Here is a 17,542-nt window from a genome sequence, read left to right as displayed (position 1 = left end):
CGTGTTATTTGTTGTTTTTCCCTTGCTGCTTTTAATATGTTTTCTTTGTATTTAATTTTTGATAGTTTGATTAATACGTGTCTTGGCATGTTTCTCCTTGGATTTATCCTGTATGAGACTCTCTGTGCTTTCTGGACTTGATTAACTATTTCCTTTCCCATATTAGGGAAGTTTTCAACTCTAATCTTTTCAAATATTTTCTCAGTCCCTTTCTTTTTCTCTTCTTCTTCTGGGACCCCTATAATTTGAATGTTGGTGCGTTTAATGTTGTCCCAGAGGTCTCTGAGACTGCCCTCAGTTCTTTTCCTTCTTTTTTCTTTATTCTGCTCTGCAGTAGTTATTTCCACTATTTTATCTTCCAGGTCACTTATCCGTTCTTCTGCCTCAGTTATTCTGCTATTGATTCCTTCTAGAGTATTTTTAATTTCATTTATTGTGTTATTCATCATTGCTTGTTTCCTCTTTAGTTCTTCTAGGTCCTTGTTAAATGTTTCTTGCATTTTCTCTATTCTATTTCCAAGATTTTGGATCATCTTTACTATCATTATTCTGAATTCTTTTTCAGGTAGACTGCCTATTTCCTCTTCATTTGTTAGGTCTGGTGGGTTTTTATCTTGCTCCTTCATCTGTTGTGTGTTTTTCTGTCTTCTCATTTTGCTTATCTTACTGTGTTAGGGGTCCCCTTTTTGCAGGCTGCATGTTCATAGTTCCCGTTGTTTTTGGTGTCTGTCCCCAGTGGCTAAAGTTGGTTCAGTGGGTTGTGTAGGCTTCCCGGTGGAGGGGACTAGTGCCTGTGTTCTGGTGGATGAGGCTGGATCTTGTCTTTCTGGTGGGCATGTCCACGTCTGTGGTGTGTTTTGGGTTGTCTGTGGACTTATTATGATTTTAGGCAGCCTGTCTGCTAATGGGTGGGGTTGTGTTCCTGTCTTGCTAGTTGTTTGGCATAGGGTGTCCAGCACTGTAGCTTGCTGGTCGTTGAGTGAAGCTGGGTGTTGGTGTTGAGATGGAGATCTCTGGGAGTTTTTCACCGTTTGATATTACGTGGAGCTGGGAGGTCTCTTGTGGACCAGCGTCCTGAAGTTGGCTCTCCCACCTCAGAAGCACAGCACTGACTCCTGGCTGCAGCACCAAGAGCCTTTCATCCACACTGCTCAGAATAAAAGGGAGAAAAAGTAGAAAGAAAGAAGGAAAGAGGATAAAATAAAATAAAGTAAGATAAAATAAAGTTATCAAAATAAAAAATAATTATTAAGAAAAAAATTTTTAAGTAAAAAAAAAAAAACCAAAAAACGGACAGACAGAACCCTAGGACAAATGGTGAAAGCAAAGCTATACAGACAAAATCTCACACAGAAGCATATACACATACACACTCACAAAAAGAGGAAAAGGGGAAAAAATAATATATGTTGCTCTCAAAGTCCACCTCCTCAATTTGGGATGATTCGTTGTCTATTCAGGTATTCCACAGATGCAGGTACATCAGGTTGATTGTGGAGATTTAATCCGCTGCCCCTGAGGCTGCTGGGAGAGGTTTCCCTTTCTCTGCTTTGTTCGCACAGCTCCCGGGGCTCAGCTTTGGATGTGGCCCCGCCTCTGCGTGTAGGTCGCTGGAGAGCGTCTGTTCTTCGCTCAGACAGGACGGGGTTAAAGGAGCCGCTGATTCGGGGGCTCTGGCTCACTCAGGCCGGGTGGGGGGGGGGGGGGGGCGGGCACGGAGTGCGGGGCGGGCCTGCGGCGGCAGAGGCCAGCGTGACGTTTCACCAGCCAGAGGCGCGCCGTGCGTTCTCCCGGGGAAGTTGTCCCTGGATCCCGGGACCCTGGCAGTGGCGGGCTGCACAGACTCCCCGGAAGGGAGGTGTGGAGAGTGACCTGTGCTCGGACACAGGCTTCTTGGTGGCGGCAGCAGCAGCCTTAGCGTCTCCTGCCCGTCTCTGGGGTCCGCGCTGATAGCCGTGGCTCACGCCCGTCTCTGGAGCTCCTTTAAGCAGCGCTCTTAATCCTCTCTCCTCGCGCACCCCGAAACAATGGTCTCTTGCCTCTTCAGCAGGTCCAGACTTTTCCCGGACTCCCTCCCGGCTAGCCGTGGCGCACTAGCCCCCTTCAGGCTGTGTTCACGCCGCCAACCCCCGTCCTCTCCCTGCGCTGCGACCGAAGCCCGAGGCTCAGCTCCCAGCCCCGCCTGCCCCGGCGGGTGAGCAGACAAGACCGGCTGGTGAGTGCCTCTCGGCACCGATCCTCCGTGCGGGAATCTCCCCGCTTCGCCCTCCGCACCCCTGTTGCTGTGCTCTCCTCCGCAGCTCCGTAGCTCCCCCCCTCCGACACCCGCAGTCACCGCACGTGAAGGGGCTCCTAGTGTGTGGGAACCTTTCCTCCTTCACAGCTCCCTCCCACTGGTGCAGGTCCCGTCCCTATTCTTTTGTCTCTGTTTATTCTTTTTCCTTTTGCCCTACCCAGGTACGTGGGAACTTTCTTGCCTTTTGGGTGGTCTGAGGTCTTCTGCCAGCGTCCAGTAGGTGTTCTGTAGGAGTTGTTCCACGTGTAGATGTATTTCTGATGTATCTGTGGGAGGAAGGTGATATCCGCGTCTTACTCTTCCGCCATCTTCCTCAACTCCTGGAAAAATTTTTTTCGAATATTTCTGATCCATGGTGGATTGAATCTGCGGGTACAGAACCCACAGATAGCGAGGGTCGACTCTGCAGTGTTACGGGCGCAGATGCTGAGGTCACTCTGCCTGCGTTCAAATCCGACCTCCACCACTTAGTATGACCTTGAGCAGGTTACTTAACCCCTCAGAGCCTCCATGTCCCCGTCCATAAAACTGGTGGGCAGGTGTTAATAGTAGTACCTAAAGCAAAGCGCTGTTTTTAGGATAAAATTAGTAAACATATGTGATGTGCTGAAAACGAAAACTAGCCCACAATGAGTTCAGTACAATTGTTATCATTGCTATTTTTAATACCAGGAATTCTCTGAAAGTCGGACCTCTGCAAAGTTAACGTGAAGCCACACAGAACGGATTCCATGGAAGTCTTGTGTGTCTGACAGGTTATGCTGTCGATAAATTGAACAAGGTCAAGTTTTACAGTGGCCTCCATCCCATCAAGATAGCTGAATCTGCTCACTCAGACTCAAGTTGCTGGTGTGTGTCTCAAATCAAAGGGGACCCAAAATAGTAACCGAAAATTATAACATTCCTTTTACTAACTCATTATTCTACAAACTTCAACCGACTTCCTAATGTGTGTCAGACCCTAGCCTGGCTCTACGAGGAATGAAAAAAATGAATCAAGCTTCAAAGGCCAGTTGAGATAGAATAAGGAGGATCTATTCATGGATCATCTATCCATCCATCATCCATCTGTCCATCCATCTATCCATCATCCATCCATCCGTCCATCCATTTAATTTGAAATATCTACTGGCTTCCATTGTATCCATAAGGACAGAGGTTGCCCTAACTCAGTGAAATGACTGGGGGTGTTAGGAAAATGCTCGCCACCCTCCTTCCCCAAATCCTCCTTTACACCCTGATGGGTGCTTGAAATTTCACTGTTAAATCTTTATCCCTTAGACTCAAAAATACCTCCTGGGAGGGACAAAATGGTAAACCATTATTAGTCATTTATACCTTAGAGTTAAAAAAGATCTAAGGGCGGACTTTGATGGCACGTGGGAGGAGCAAGGATGAGGGTCCTGGGTGGGAGGGGAGGGCTGGAGCGCCAAGCCTAGCCTCCCTGCCTCCACTAGTGCGGTGACTCCATGTGCCTGAAGAGGCAGGGGCAGTGTCTGTCTTCTCACCAAGCACCCTGTTGCTCACAAGTGCTGGAGTTCAAGCAATACTCGATGAATGAATATTTCCCTGGCGATGCAGTGGTTAAGACTCCACGCTCCCAATGCAGGGGCCCGGGGTTCGATCCCTGGTCAGGGAACTAGATCCCACATGCTGCAACTAAGAGCCCACATGCCGCAACTAAAGATCCTGCGTGCCGTAACCAAAAGATCCCCCGTGCTGCAACTAAGACCTGGGGCAGCCAAATAAATAAATTAATTAAACATCTTTTTAAAAAATAAAAAATTCTAAAAAATGAATCGATACCTTTATACTTCAGTTGAGTCACTGAGAAGCCCTGTGACTTTGCCCTCTGGCCCAGGAAGGGCTCTTTTGTCCATGAGGAGGCCACAGGCCAGGGCCACCGGCCTGGGAGCTTTCACACTTCAGCCCAGAATAGGAATGAATTGTTCCAGAGAAAATCAAGCTTTAACAAAAGGGTACAACACATAACATCATGTCCACTTCATTGTTAAATGCGCTATTCCTAAAAATATCACATTTTACCAGAATTGGGTGTTTACGTTTATTCTCTCTACAAGACTGACCAAGAATACACAATCAATATCAAGAAATCAAAGGCAGGGCTTCCCTGGTGGCGCAGTGGTTGAGAGTCCGCCTGCTGATGCAGGGGACACGGGTTCATGCCCTGGTCCGGGAGGATCGCACATGCCGCGGAGCGGCTGGGCCCGTGAGCCATGGCCGCTGAGCCTGCGCGTCCAGAGCCCGTGCTCCGCAACGGGAGAGGCCACAGCAGTGAGAGGCCTGCGTACCGCAAAAAAAAAAAAAAAAAAGAAAAAAAGAAATCAAAGGCAGTTGTGAATTAAATGTATGACTCGTAGCCAAACCATCCCAAAAGCAAAATTATAAAAATAATTTCAAAACTCCCAGCATAAAATTATAGGTAATATGGGTGCATTTTAATATATAAGATGTCGTGGGAAACCTCTGAATAGAAGAGGATCAGGGCCTATGAATGACCCTGAACTAAAGATGATCTTGTTTAAGACAGTTATTTCCAGAGAAGAGACTAAATAAATAAAACTATGTGGATTTGGGTTGTCACCCCTCAGTGATATTTAACAGACACTCCTGAACCCCTGCTCCAAACGCCCAGCCACAAAATGCTCCCATCTCTGTCATCCCAAGCCCGTTGCCAGGGGCACAGGGACAGGCTCGGGTCCACACGCAGGGCCATTCGCCCACACCTGAGTTCCTTCACTGTGTCTTTTTCTAAGCACCAACCAGAGCCACACAGATTGAGGAGCCGCGGAAGGAGCCCAGGAGCCGAGCTGCTGCCCTTAGAGCACCCGTGATGGAGTTGACGAGGAAGGGACAGATGTGTGTGACAAGTTAGTTGTGGTTCTCAGCCACTCTGGATCCCAGCCCGGTCCGCAGCACACTGGAAGTAGCTGGAGGCATCCCAGCACGGCCCAGTTCCCTCGGCCAGCCTTGTGCGCAGTCCTAGCTTTCAGAATAACACTCCCAGCCCCACTGGGTTCTCAAGTCATACCTGAGCTTCCCCCCAAAGCCACCTTCTTCATGATGTCTCTCATCTCAAAGTAATAGCAACCCATTCCTTTTGCCACCTGTGCCCGGGACCCACCCAGCTCACACTCCCCACGACAGACATCACCCAACCACCCATATCTGCAATTGTAGCCAAAAAACAAAACAAAAAAGAGTTGCACATTGATCAAAACTCACTGGCACGCGCCCAGAGCCCCCAGCAGCCTGCAGGGTGAGAAATTCTGTGTTGCTCAATAGCACAAAAGTCCAAAGCAGCGTGGAGACAACGGCCGGGTGACGGGCTCAGAGCAGGCTGGGTGGGAACAGGAGGGGCTCCGTGTGGGTCACCAGCAGGGACTGGGCGACCTGCTGGGGGGTCATGAACAAGGAAGTGGAGAAACGAGGATGCAGAGAGTGGGCCAGCGGGCCGGGCTGGACCGCAGATGGCCTTCAACCCCCGGCTGGGCAGTCCAGGCTTCGTCCTGCCAGTGCAGGAGAGTCACCAGAGGGTGTTTCAGGCAGGAGATGACGATGCTCACATGTATCAGGCATTTTTCCAAAGTGCAGAGATGACATTTCTGGTTGGTCCTGAATGTCTGTCTTGGCCCAGCAGTCTTGTCCTGTGCATGGGGCAGCTGGACGGTTAACTCATCCAACCAAATGACACGTGTGCCCACGCAGGCCCTTCCCAAGGGACCCAGTAATTGTCTGGTCACTAGCCTCTCAAGTGCCCTGGCCTTGAAGCTTCCAGTCGGTGGAAGGGGGAAGACTGGAGGGTGGCAGCATCCCTGGGGAGTCTGTGGGTCACGCTGCCCTGCGCCCAGCCAGTTCCCAGAGCAGCCAGGGACCTGGTGAGGCAGCTGGGTCGCCAGGACCTCTGCATGTGGGTGTGAGACGAGGCGACAAGTCGGGAGGGTTTGGGGTTGGTGGCCGTCGTTTGTCCGGGGGTCTGCGTGCGGGTGGGGTTTCTCCAGGTGGGTGGCATCACCCCCTGCAGAAGGGCACCTGGGCCTTGGGGGCCCTGGGGAACCCAGCACCAGGTATGGGGACAGCCAGCCTCCTAATGAGCCAGGAGGGAGAGAGTCCAGTTCCTGAGCGTTTGGGCAGAACTCTTTCATCGCTGGCGGGGCCTTGGGCTGGGAGGACCGGATCTGTGGGTGTCGGGAGACGGTCAGCTTGGGGCGCTTGCTGTCACTGCCCCTCTGTGCACTGTGAGGGTCCAGAGCCTCCAGACACGGGAGCCGTATCCTCCCCCCAGCCCTCCCCCTCCCCCCAACGCACACAGACACTGGAGAAGGGGAGGGAAAGTGCTAGCTCTCGCTTAATGAGGGTAAAAAATGGTACAGAAGAGGGGAAATCCCATGCAATCTGATCCGTGAGTCGATCCTTCAACTACCTTGAATCCCACACCCCCAGCGGCTGCCGCGGACTTCCCAGAATGCACGGTAGGGCTTTTGACTGAACGTTCCCACCGAGAGATTTCATTCCTGCCGCTTTCAAGGCCAAAAATCTCTTTGATTTTTTTTTTTGATGTGGACCATTTTTTTAAAGTCTTTATTGAATTTGTTACAATACTGCTTCTGTTTTATGTTTTCTGGTTTTTTGGCCGCGAGGCATGTGGGACCTCAGCTCCCCGACCAGGGATCAAACCCGCACTCCCTGCATTGGAAGGTGAAGTCTCAACCACTGGACCGTCAGGGAAGTCCCAAGGCAAAAATCTCTTAATCACTAAATTTAAAGTCTTGGGAAACCAGAGCACAACCCTGTCATCGAGTTCTCCCAGCATCTCAGCTGCTGGTCTCCTGCTGGGTTGGCTTCAGTGGAGTCGGAACAGATTTATCTCTAATAATGATAAAACTTCAATAGCACACACCTTGCCTTACTGGGTGTCCTTCCTTATGGGCTTACAGGTTTATACATATATTATCGTAGCATCTTCTAAACAGCTCTGGGAAGCAGCTGTTACGATGTAGATGGTCGAGTGAGTCACATATGGCTGAGCTGTTTGCCCAAAACTCAGTCTGAGCGGAAGCCAGCCTCCATTCTTATCTGCTTTGCAAATCTCTAAAGCTTACTGTGCTTGACTTATCCATCTATATAATAGGACCAATGCTTCTTAAGCATCTGCAGAGAAATCTGTAAAAAGGAAGAGACAGTTTCTTCCTTCAGTGCCGTGAAAATATTACTATATTTCCTGCTTTCCAGTTAGTCTTTTTTTAAAGGTCAACAAAATCGAATATATCAAATTCTTTGGTTTTAAAAAAACATGTTCTTGCTTATATCAGAGGATATCTCGCGTGATGCAGAACAAGAAGTCTGAAAACCTACTTACAAGGCTTCTCCTGACGTCTTTTATAAAATTTCGGACAGTCAATCTTGCCAGTTCAGGAGTGATTCTTGGCACTTTTAAACTCCATCATTCCTCCTTCCAGCTGATGTTCCGGATCCTCACTCCGGGGCAAGTCCTTACACTGTCTGCAGGACAAGCGGCCGCCGGAGTCATAGGCCTTTTGCTGGGAGGCCAGCAGTAGCCAGCCGTGCACAGGAATTTTCCACGGGGGGCTATTTGCTGGGAGGGCGCCCCGAGCCTGCCCTAAGAGACCCTTCCCCCGTGGGGCGAAGGCAAGAAGGGAGCAGATGGGACTCCCATACCTCATCCTCTTCTCTCCCTGGGGCTGGGGTCCCCCGCCAGGGTGCAGGGAGGCTATGAGCAGAGTCCCTGGGGTGAAGACCCAAGCCACCCAGAGGCAGCGGTTCACCCCGGACTTGGATGTACACACACACACACACACACACACACACACACACCCCTACAGCTTCCCCGGAGCAAGAGAGAAATGGAAGCTGAGATTGAGAACCCCGGGTCTGTTTCTGTTGGCCGCCTCTCTTGGGCACAGGAGACCAGCCATAGCTTTGTTTTCCAAAGGCTGCTCCTTGCCAGATATTTACAGAGGCATCTGGGCTACACTTAAATGAAGAAAAAACAAACATATGAAACCATATTTTTCTTTCTGCAGAACACTGCAGAAGTGTCTCTTATTCCTTTCAACGTTCAAATTAGATGTACTCTTTGGTTTAAGGGAGGAAAGTCTCAGCGTCCAGGCTGCATGGGCCTGCCACCTGTGCGGCCGCGTGGGACCCTGGGCTGGGGAGGGCGCCTGCCTGGTTTGATGCTCTGCAGTCACCATCTTGAAATTCTTAATAATTTTTGAACAAGGGGCCCCATGTTTCCATCTTGCACTGTTTCATCTTCAAGGTTCTCATGAGGGCTTCTGCAAGCTGAACTCTCAGACCTGACCCAATTCATTCTAAACTTCTTAAACGTTTTCAAAACACATACATCAAAGTAGCACTGGCCTCCCTCCAGGACTGACTCCTACCGTGTTCTTGCCACTGCGAGCATCACTCTTTGGAGCCAGCGAGAGTTTTGTTTTCAAGGGCCAGCCAGGAAAACATAAATGTCCCCTGGGGTAACTTCTTGGCCGATATTAACACATGAGGTGGGCCGAGTGCCCAAGATGGACTGAAAGAGGACCCAGCTGGTAAGAACAGGTTTGGGTGGAGGGTGAAGTGCTGGGAGGACAGGAGCCAGATGGCAGAGGGGTGAACAGGGAATCTGCCTCTTTCTAGATGCTTGGCTGTCGAAGAAGAAGTATGGGGGTAGATGGAGGTGCGGGGTCAAGGATGGGTGTGGGACTCGAGCACAGGTACGACTTGTGGATGGAGAGGAGGTTCTGACACAGAGGCGGTGTGAGGGCAAAGGCTTGTGAGTAGATGAGCCCAACTGTCCCCATCTTGGGAGACCCCAGAGAAGGCCCAAAGTCAGCCGGCACAGACAGCAAGCAGAGCAGACGTTGGTACTGTGACTCGTGGCTAAACAGTTTCAAACTGGTTTTTTTTGCGGGGTGGGTGGATTTTGGTAAATTTAACTTTGTATTTCTTTTTTTTTTCTTTATTGTCCATTAACAATGTTGTGTTAGTTTCAGGCGTGCAGCAAAGAGATTCAGTTATACATATATACGTATGTATTCTTTTTCAAATTCTTTTCCTATTTAGATGATTACAGAGTATTGAGAAGAGTTCCCTGTGCTAGACAGTAGGTCCTTGTTCGTTATCTATTTTCAATAGAGCAGAAACTCTTTTAAAGCTCCTGATAGGACCTTTACAAGTCACGTCAATTAAAGACAGCGGTTTTCGGACCTGGCTGTACATCCAAGTCACCCGGGGGTGTGAGCGGGGCTCCGGAGTCCCCATGTGCAGCCCCACCCCAATCAGTGAATCGTGCTCTCTGGGGTGGCTGGGGCATCGGGGTCTGTTTAAAGCTCTCTGAGGGATGCTGACGCATTAGGAGAGGGGACAGCCGCTGAATTCAGGTTCCTTGGCTGGAATACGCAGAGCTGGGGGACCAGGAGGGTGAAACCAGAGCAGAGCTGCCTCCCACCTGGCTGAGGTTCAGACACCTCCCCCACACACCAGGGAGCTCCCTTCCTGCAGAGACCTGCCCCACAATTCACTTGTCGAGTCATCTGGGGTCACGCATACCAGCACGCAGTGTGTACGCTTCCCGGCTAGGTTCTGGTATAATTCCTCTCCCCTGAGTCTCAGAGTCTATCCTCAAAAGTGCAAAGCTACCATCTTGCATTTCTCTCCCGCTCTACAGGGAAGAACAGGGTGTCGGGGGACAAGGAAAGAGGGTGGCTTATGAAAAAAACGACGCTGAAGACTGAATTCTGGGAACAATATGTGTATCACACGGCAGTCCTGTGGGTGAAAGACATAAAGGGCAGAACTGAGAGCTCGGCCAAGATTGACTTGACCATGACGGACAGGGTACTTAGCAGACATTCAACTTGTGTGCCGCTCCTCTTTCTGGCCCTGCTTCTCTTTCTCTCACCTTCACGGGCGGAAAATGTCAGTGATCAGAGAGATGTAACCTCTCAAACAATAGGGAAACCATCAAATCCAAACTGCTCTAAGGAATTCACGGTGGTCCCATACCCACGGTGGTCCTTTTCTTCCACCCTCCCCTGTGGTCCCATCCTTTCCCACAGTCTTACTCTACTGCTCACCGTTGCCCACCAAGGTCACAGTGACACATGTCCCAGTCTCCGGCCACCATCTCCTGTCCTTGCAGCTCATTCCTTCCCGTCCTCCCTTCCCTCCTCCCCAGCATCACCCACCATTACACTCACTTCTCTGTGTACACACCAATCTCCCTTCCACTCTCCCTTCACCATTTCTCCTAGAAAAATCCCCACTGAGTTGCGTCCAGCCCTTTGCCCACTCCGGGGCCATGTGGTCCCGCTGACTGTGCTGGAGAAGGCTGTCCAGCAGCTTGTGGTCACTGAAGCCTCATGACCACTGGCTTCACACGGGCATCTCCTGCTGACCTTGTCTTATAAGGTCCACTGAGCTCCCGTTCTCCGAGGCGACCACAGCATCCCTTGTCTCTCCACTCAAACCTTCAACACCTTATCCCCCATCTTCCTTCTCAACACATCAGACTGCTTCCTCTTTCCCTGAGAAAATTGGGACAATCTGAGAACATCGCCGACTGCTCCCTGCCACGTCCCCCAGGCTCCCCGCATTGGCCTCCTTCCTGCTCCGGTCTGAACTGGCCTCTCCAGGTGTGTGCACAGGCCCCTCCTATGCTCTGTTCAAGGACATCTCCTCAACATCGTCAGTGTTTCCCTTCCTACCAGATCATTTCCAAAGGCAGGCAAACGTGCTTCGGGTTCTCTCATCTTCAAATCAGCAACAGAACAAGACAAAGGTCCTCTCTTGACCACACATCCCGTTGGCAGAGCTGCTTAACTATTTTGTTTTTGTTCTTTTGTTGTTGAGGTTGCTGTTCTTTACGGGGCTGTTGTTCATTTTGCCTTGGATCCCTTTGACAATCTAGTGAAGTCTATGTTGATCTTCTCCAAACAATGCTTTTATTTATTTATTTTAGTATTTATTTATTTATTTGGCTGCATCGGGTCTTAGTTGCGGCACACGGGATCTTCGTTGTGGCGTGCGGGCTTCTCCCTAGTTGTGGCTCGCAGGCTCTAGAGTGCCCGGGCTCAGTAATTGTGGCTCGCAGGCTCTAGAGCGCCCAGGGTCAGTAGTTGTGGCGCACGGGCTAAGTTGCCCCGCGGCATGTGGGATCTTAGTTCCCCGACCAGGGATCGAACCCGCGTCCCCTGCATTGGAAGGTGGATTCTTTACCACTGGACCACCAGGCAAGTCCCTGAACAGTACTTTTAAATGTATAAAATAATACGCAGGGTTATAAAGGAAGCCAATTATATTGAAATACAGTTACCGAAATATTTTTAAATCATTTTGTTCATAGTAACTTATGTGCGTCTCTATCAATGCATTACATTACCAGACCTAGCAGGGGTCTTATAACTACCATAGTTTTGAAATAGCAACGATGGTAAATGATCTTTCCAGGTATCTGCAACACCTGTAAAGCAATGCAAACTCTGAGTGATTCCTATCGGTGATCAGCTCACAGGCACCGTTAAGATCGCTGTAGGTGGCTGCCTTTATTCATAACACAAGGACAGGCTTTTCAGGGAGAAGCTGATGAAATAAATCATGCAACTTTTTTTTCTATCCAAGTTGACAGGTACCCTGAATTCTATGGGCCCTGGACCCCAGATTAAGAACCCCCACCCTACAAACTGCTGCATCATCTCCTGGTTCCCCTTGATGGTCCAAGTCTTTGAAGGAATTCTCTGGGCTCATTATGTCCTGTGCCCCTATCCCGACCCTCTGTTGAAGCCACTCCCATCATGCTGCCGAAACTGTGCTGGTCAAGGTCTCCAATGCCCTTCATGTTGCTAAACATCATTTCCATGCTCAGATGACGTGATTTATCTGATGATTTGATTCTCCCTCCAACTTGGATCTCTGTCATCGCTCACCGATCTCCCTCTGGGCTGTCTCCTCCCTCCCGGCCACTCCCTGGGCCCATGGCTGGTTCCTCCTCAGCACCCCCACCTCTGATGTTGGACGGTTCCTGCAATCAGTCGTCAGGCACCTGTTCGTCTACAGAGGAGTCTACACTCACTCCCTAGGGGCTCTTACCCAGTCTCACAGCTTTCAATCCTGTCTCTTTCTCTTTTTTGTTGTTTTGTTTTGCGGGATCTTAGTTCCCCAACCAGGGATTGAACCCGGGCCACGGCAGTGAAAGCACCAAGTCCTAACCACTGGACTGCCAGGGAATTCCCTCGATCCTATCTCTATGTTGTTGAGTCCCAAGTGGACTTCTCCACTTCTGTGCCCTCCCCAAACTCTGCACTTATACATTCAACCACAGTATACCCCTCCCCACCCCGGGTGGGGATAGCCATCTCAACCCAGCATGTCTAAAACAAGACTCCTCTTGTCTGCCCTCACCCTCCAAACCCAGATCCTCCCACTTCCCACTGTCTTCACCCTCAATAAATGGCAACTCCATTCTTCCAGTTGCCCAAGACCTTGGAGCCATGATGGACCCCTGCCTCTCACACCCCACAGCTAAGCCATCAGCAAACCCTACCTGTCTCACTTCCAAATGTATCTAGAAACCAACCTCTTCTCAGCATCTACCTTTGTCACTGCCAGCATCTCTTACCTGGGTGATCACAGGACTCTCCTATTAGGATCCCTGGTTCAGCCCAGGTGTGACCTTGGACAAATTACTTAACCTCTCTAAGCCTCAGTTCCTCCATCTGTAAACAAGGACAACGACATGCACATCGTAGATTTGTTAAAGGATTAAATAAGTTAGTGCCAGTGGAAGCACTTAGCACAGGTCTGGCATATCACAAACACTCAGAACATTTAGCTGTGATTGTTTTTATTCTTATCATTAATAACTCACAGCTTCTGTGCACCTGGGCTTGAAAGGCTAAATTTACAGAGAATGAGCATTAAACATCATTTTTTAGCTGTATTTTATTTAGCATTTGTAAATCTCAGTCTTATGTTTTCATTTGACACCATATTTTTAGTCACTGCTATATAATCCCAGTTCAGTGCTCAAATAAATCATTTTCACAGGCTTACGAAATCCATCAAATAGTTATCTTATTCATGGGGGTTTCCAGCCCAGCTGAGACAATGTCCTGTTACTTCATTTCTGTTTTGATGTAAGTCCTAAAGGGAGGTCCCACTGAGCTCTACTGGATTTCCAAGGGAAAGCCTGGGCAACCATCTGCATTGCCTTATCCAAACCTGCCGGCACCCCAAATTTGGGTTTTTATGGTCTGTGAAACCAAAACATGTTGATTTAAGAAAACCAGACATCCAGCCTGAAAAGGTCTGCCATGTCTCTGGATGCAGCCCAGCCAATTACATACAAAGTGGAGAACTGAGCCCCTCAAACCCTTTGGGGGATCCGTGGATTCATACACTTTTCCAGTCTGGAGAAGCTGAGTCATCTGATCGCCGTATGGGTTACTTACTGTAGTTGGCACTCGCTCTTGAGTTTTTACAGCTACAGAAGGCCTTCCAAATTCCTCTTTCCCTGTGTTCTCTCCCTCTCCCTGGATTCTATCCTCCACACCTTCAGACATGCAGCTGACCAATGCCTTGCTGTTTTCTGTGGCAGATGTGAAGCCATCAGACCATGCCTGCTCTGGAAGGGAACCCACTTCTCATGTTCAGACATGAGTGTTTTTTTCTGTACTCCCCTAGGCCACCCTTCAGTGATCCCCTGCATTGGTTTACTAGGGCTGCCATAGCAAAGCACCGCAAACTAGGTGGCTCAGAACAATAGAAATGTATTCTCTCACAGGTCTAGGGGCCAGAGGTCCAAAATCAAGGGGTCATCAGGATTGGTTCCTTCTGCGGGCCGTGAGGAACCATCTGTTCCAGGCTTCTCTCCTCGCTTCTGGTGGCTGCTGGCCCTCCTTGGCACTCCTCGATCTCCGCCTCCATCTTCATATGGTGTCTTCCCTATGTCTTTGCCTTCACATAGCCATCTTCTCATAAACACACCAGTCTTATCGGTTTAGTGATATACCCTACTCCAGTATGCCCTCATCTTAACTAAAATTACTTCTGCAGTGACCCTATTTCCAAATAATAAGGTCACTTGCTGAGGCATTAGGGGTTATGATCTCAACATACATTTTTGGAGAGACACGATTCAACCCGTTGCATCCCTTATATAAAGACTTCCTAGAGAACACTTTAACTATTAGTCATCTAATCATCATTTAACACATTTGAAAAAAACCTTACAACCTATGGGGTGTTTTTTGCTTTTCTAATATTTTTCTTGCACAGATTTTTAGTCACCTGTCCCCTGAAAAATGAAAACAACATAGCAAAGCAAATCTACGCAACTATCTTGTCAGAAAAAAACACGTATGCAAAGGCACCAGGGTTTTTTATTCAATGAAATTCAATCATTTCATTTTAACATGTTGATCTACTGCATTTTTAATGGATTCGAATGAAATTCTGGTGAGTTGAAATTAGAGGGATAATGCCTCCTGGGAAATGGTTTAGAATTTTTATGGTCGTGGTACTTAAGCTTGTAGTTTTCACTAAATCAATAGTTTGTTCAATCTTGTTGAGTTGAAAATGGCCTCTGCAAGCAGTTAACCACATACCACGATTTTCATACAGTATTAACACAAGCTTTTCCCCAAACCAGCTCTTGTGATGAAAAATAGATTTTTCTTTACTCATCCAAAATAGAGGGGAAGTTTTAACCTATAAATTGTCATTTCTATATGATTTGTACAAGATATCTCACATTGGTTTTCCTGAATAATATTAGCAAGCCCTAACTATCATGGCAGTAATAAGTTAATTATATAGTCATTCTGTCTCTGCCTCATGGAAAGACTGCGGTTCTTCCACACCGTGTGTAGATGGCATAGAAGTCCTCATAAATTTAAAATACAGATGCCTGCCAGTCTGAAAAACAACTCAAGGAAAGTTACAGAAAGCTTGGAATAATAAGGAAGGAAACTTCATTTTTAGAGCCAAAAGACCCACAGTCCAGCCCATCCTAAATGAATATGAAATGGTTTTTCCAAGGTATGACTTGATCACTTTGTCATAATTCTTATATATTTGTATAAAAAGTTGTACTAAAATAGCACCTCTGGAGTCTACCTAAGCTTCTAGGAAAGAGATCCACTCACTTTGTACACTATGAAGAAAACAAGCACTGAACATGTCATTTAGGAATTACTGACTGGAGTTATTTTATACTGATAGAGCAGAAAGGTCCTTTTTTCTTTTCTCCTGTTGGGTAGTGTTGCTAATGTAGCTCATTTAGATGAATCCAAATCTCCCTTGAGTTCATCCTTAGTTCCCAAGGTCTAGCATTTATGAAATATCTGAACTACTGATATAATGAGGTGACAAGGAGGACATGACAGGTTTTGGTGAAATTTTTTATTTTATATTGGAGTAGAGTTGATTAATAATATTGTGTTAGTTTCAGGGGTACAGCAAAGTGATTCAGTTATACATATACATGTATCTATTCTTTTTCAAATTCTTTTCCCATTTAGATTATTACAGAGTGTTGAGCAGAGTTCCCACTGCTATACAGTAGACCCTCGTTGGTCATCTTTTTTAAATATAGCAGTGTATACATGTCAATCCCAAACTCCTAATCTATCCCTCTCAGCATTACAACTTTTTGAACCAGACATTTTCTTCAATTGTTGAACATTAAAGTTGAGGCAACTCTGCATTCTTTCAAAGTCCAATGACCATCTTCCTTAAAAGGCAGCTCTTGGGCTTCGCTGGTGGCGCAGTGGTTGGGAGTCCGCCTGCCGATGCAGGGGACACGGGTTCATGCCCCGGTCCGGGAGGATCCCACATGCCGCGGAGCGGCTGGGCCCGTGAGCCGTGGCCCCTGAGCCTGCGCGTCCGGAGCCTGTGCTCCACAACAGGAGAGCCCACAACAGTGAGAGGCCCGCGTACCGCAAAAAAAAAAAAAAAAAAAAAAAGGCAGCTCTTCATTTTTCCGATAAAGCTCTAGGAAACAAAGTCCCAGCTGTCTCCACAGTGGATCCAACATGTGTCAGGAGGCCGTGGGGCAGCCATACATGGGATGGCCCATTCCCCACCGGCTCTAAATCCACTCCAACTGCAGGCTGGTCAGAAGCTGAAATGAGGTTCGAGAGGCCAAATCATCCAACTCTTCTGCCCAGGTGGTTGTGGGTATAGAACCTTCCACACACCTGGCTGGGGCCCTGTCTCTCAAGGTACAACCTGCTCCCGCCCCGGGGCTGACATTCCCTTCAGCAGTGTGTGTGGAAAAGACAAAGGACACACGTGTCCATAGCAGAGCTCTTCATCGTAGGGGCCGAGGGACACGAGGCAGTAGAGAAGCAGGAGCAGGGGCCGGGCAAACAACCCATCTGTCCCCCATCCCAGTGAGGCTCTCCCCACCGGCCACTGCTGTTGAAATGCCGCCTAATTCAGAGGCAAAGCTCCAAAGTTGACACAGCTGGGGTCCAGGCAGGCTGGAAGAAAATCCACCATGTGCTCTGGGTTCCTGCCTCGTTTTCTTTGTTTTGTTTTGTTTGTTTTGAATTCCTTCCTTTAAAAAAATGTAGCTCATGGACAACAGAGGAAGGAGACAACATAAAAGTTTATATGGAAAAAAAAAAAAACCCTCGTCTTTCAGATCTGGTCCTCATAAAACCAGATCCAGTGTAAGGGGGCCACAGCAGCCTTGGTGCTTTTCACAGCTGCCCTTCACAGATTTTCACATTAGTTTACAGCCCTGGGGTTCGCTGAGACGCTACCGGGGACACATCCGAGCATCTTGCTGGCCGTCCTACTTGTGCTCATTCAACCCTCCTCAAAATCAAAATTCTCTTTTTTTTTTTTTAATCAACCCTATCTCATCATTGCTCCATTAAACTTGAAACAGACTTCCATCCTCTAAGTCCACTTGCCAAAGTGATTTGACTTTAAGCTGTCCTTTGGCAAAGTCGGGGGAGGACGTCTCCAGTCAAATAAGCTTAGGAGATGCCACATGCGAGACTTTTCTGGGAGGTTCCCAATTATGTTTGCATATTACCAGCGATGAGAACTCCTACAGTTACCCTATTTTCTCCAACCTAGCTGGAATTTCTGTCTTCCACGAGACTTCCTGCCAGCATGGCGTCCTGAGAAGCAGTCACTGGGAAGGACTGCCCTAAATCCTGCTCACAGGTGTGACAGCCACATACTGCCCACCCA

Source organism: Lagenorhynchus albirostris, chromosome 5 (genome assembly GCF_949774975.1).
Source record: "Lagenorhynchus albirostris chromosome 5, mLagAlb1.1, whole genome shotgun sequence".
NCBI lineage: Eukaryota > Metazoa > Chordata > Mammalia > Artiodactyla > Delphinidae > Lagenorhynchus > Lagenorhynchus albirostris.
The sequence above is the reverse complement of the archived record's forward strand: the minus strand, read 5'-3'. Positions refer to the sequence as shown.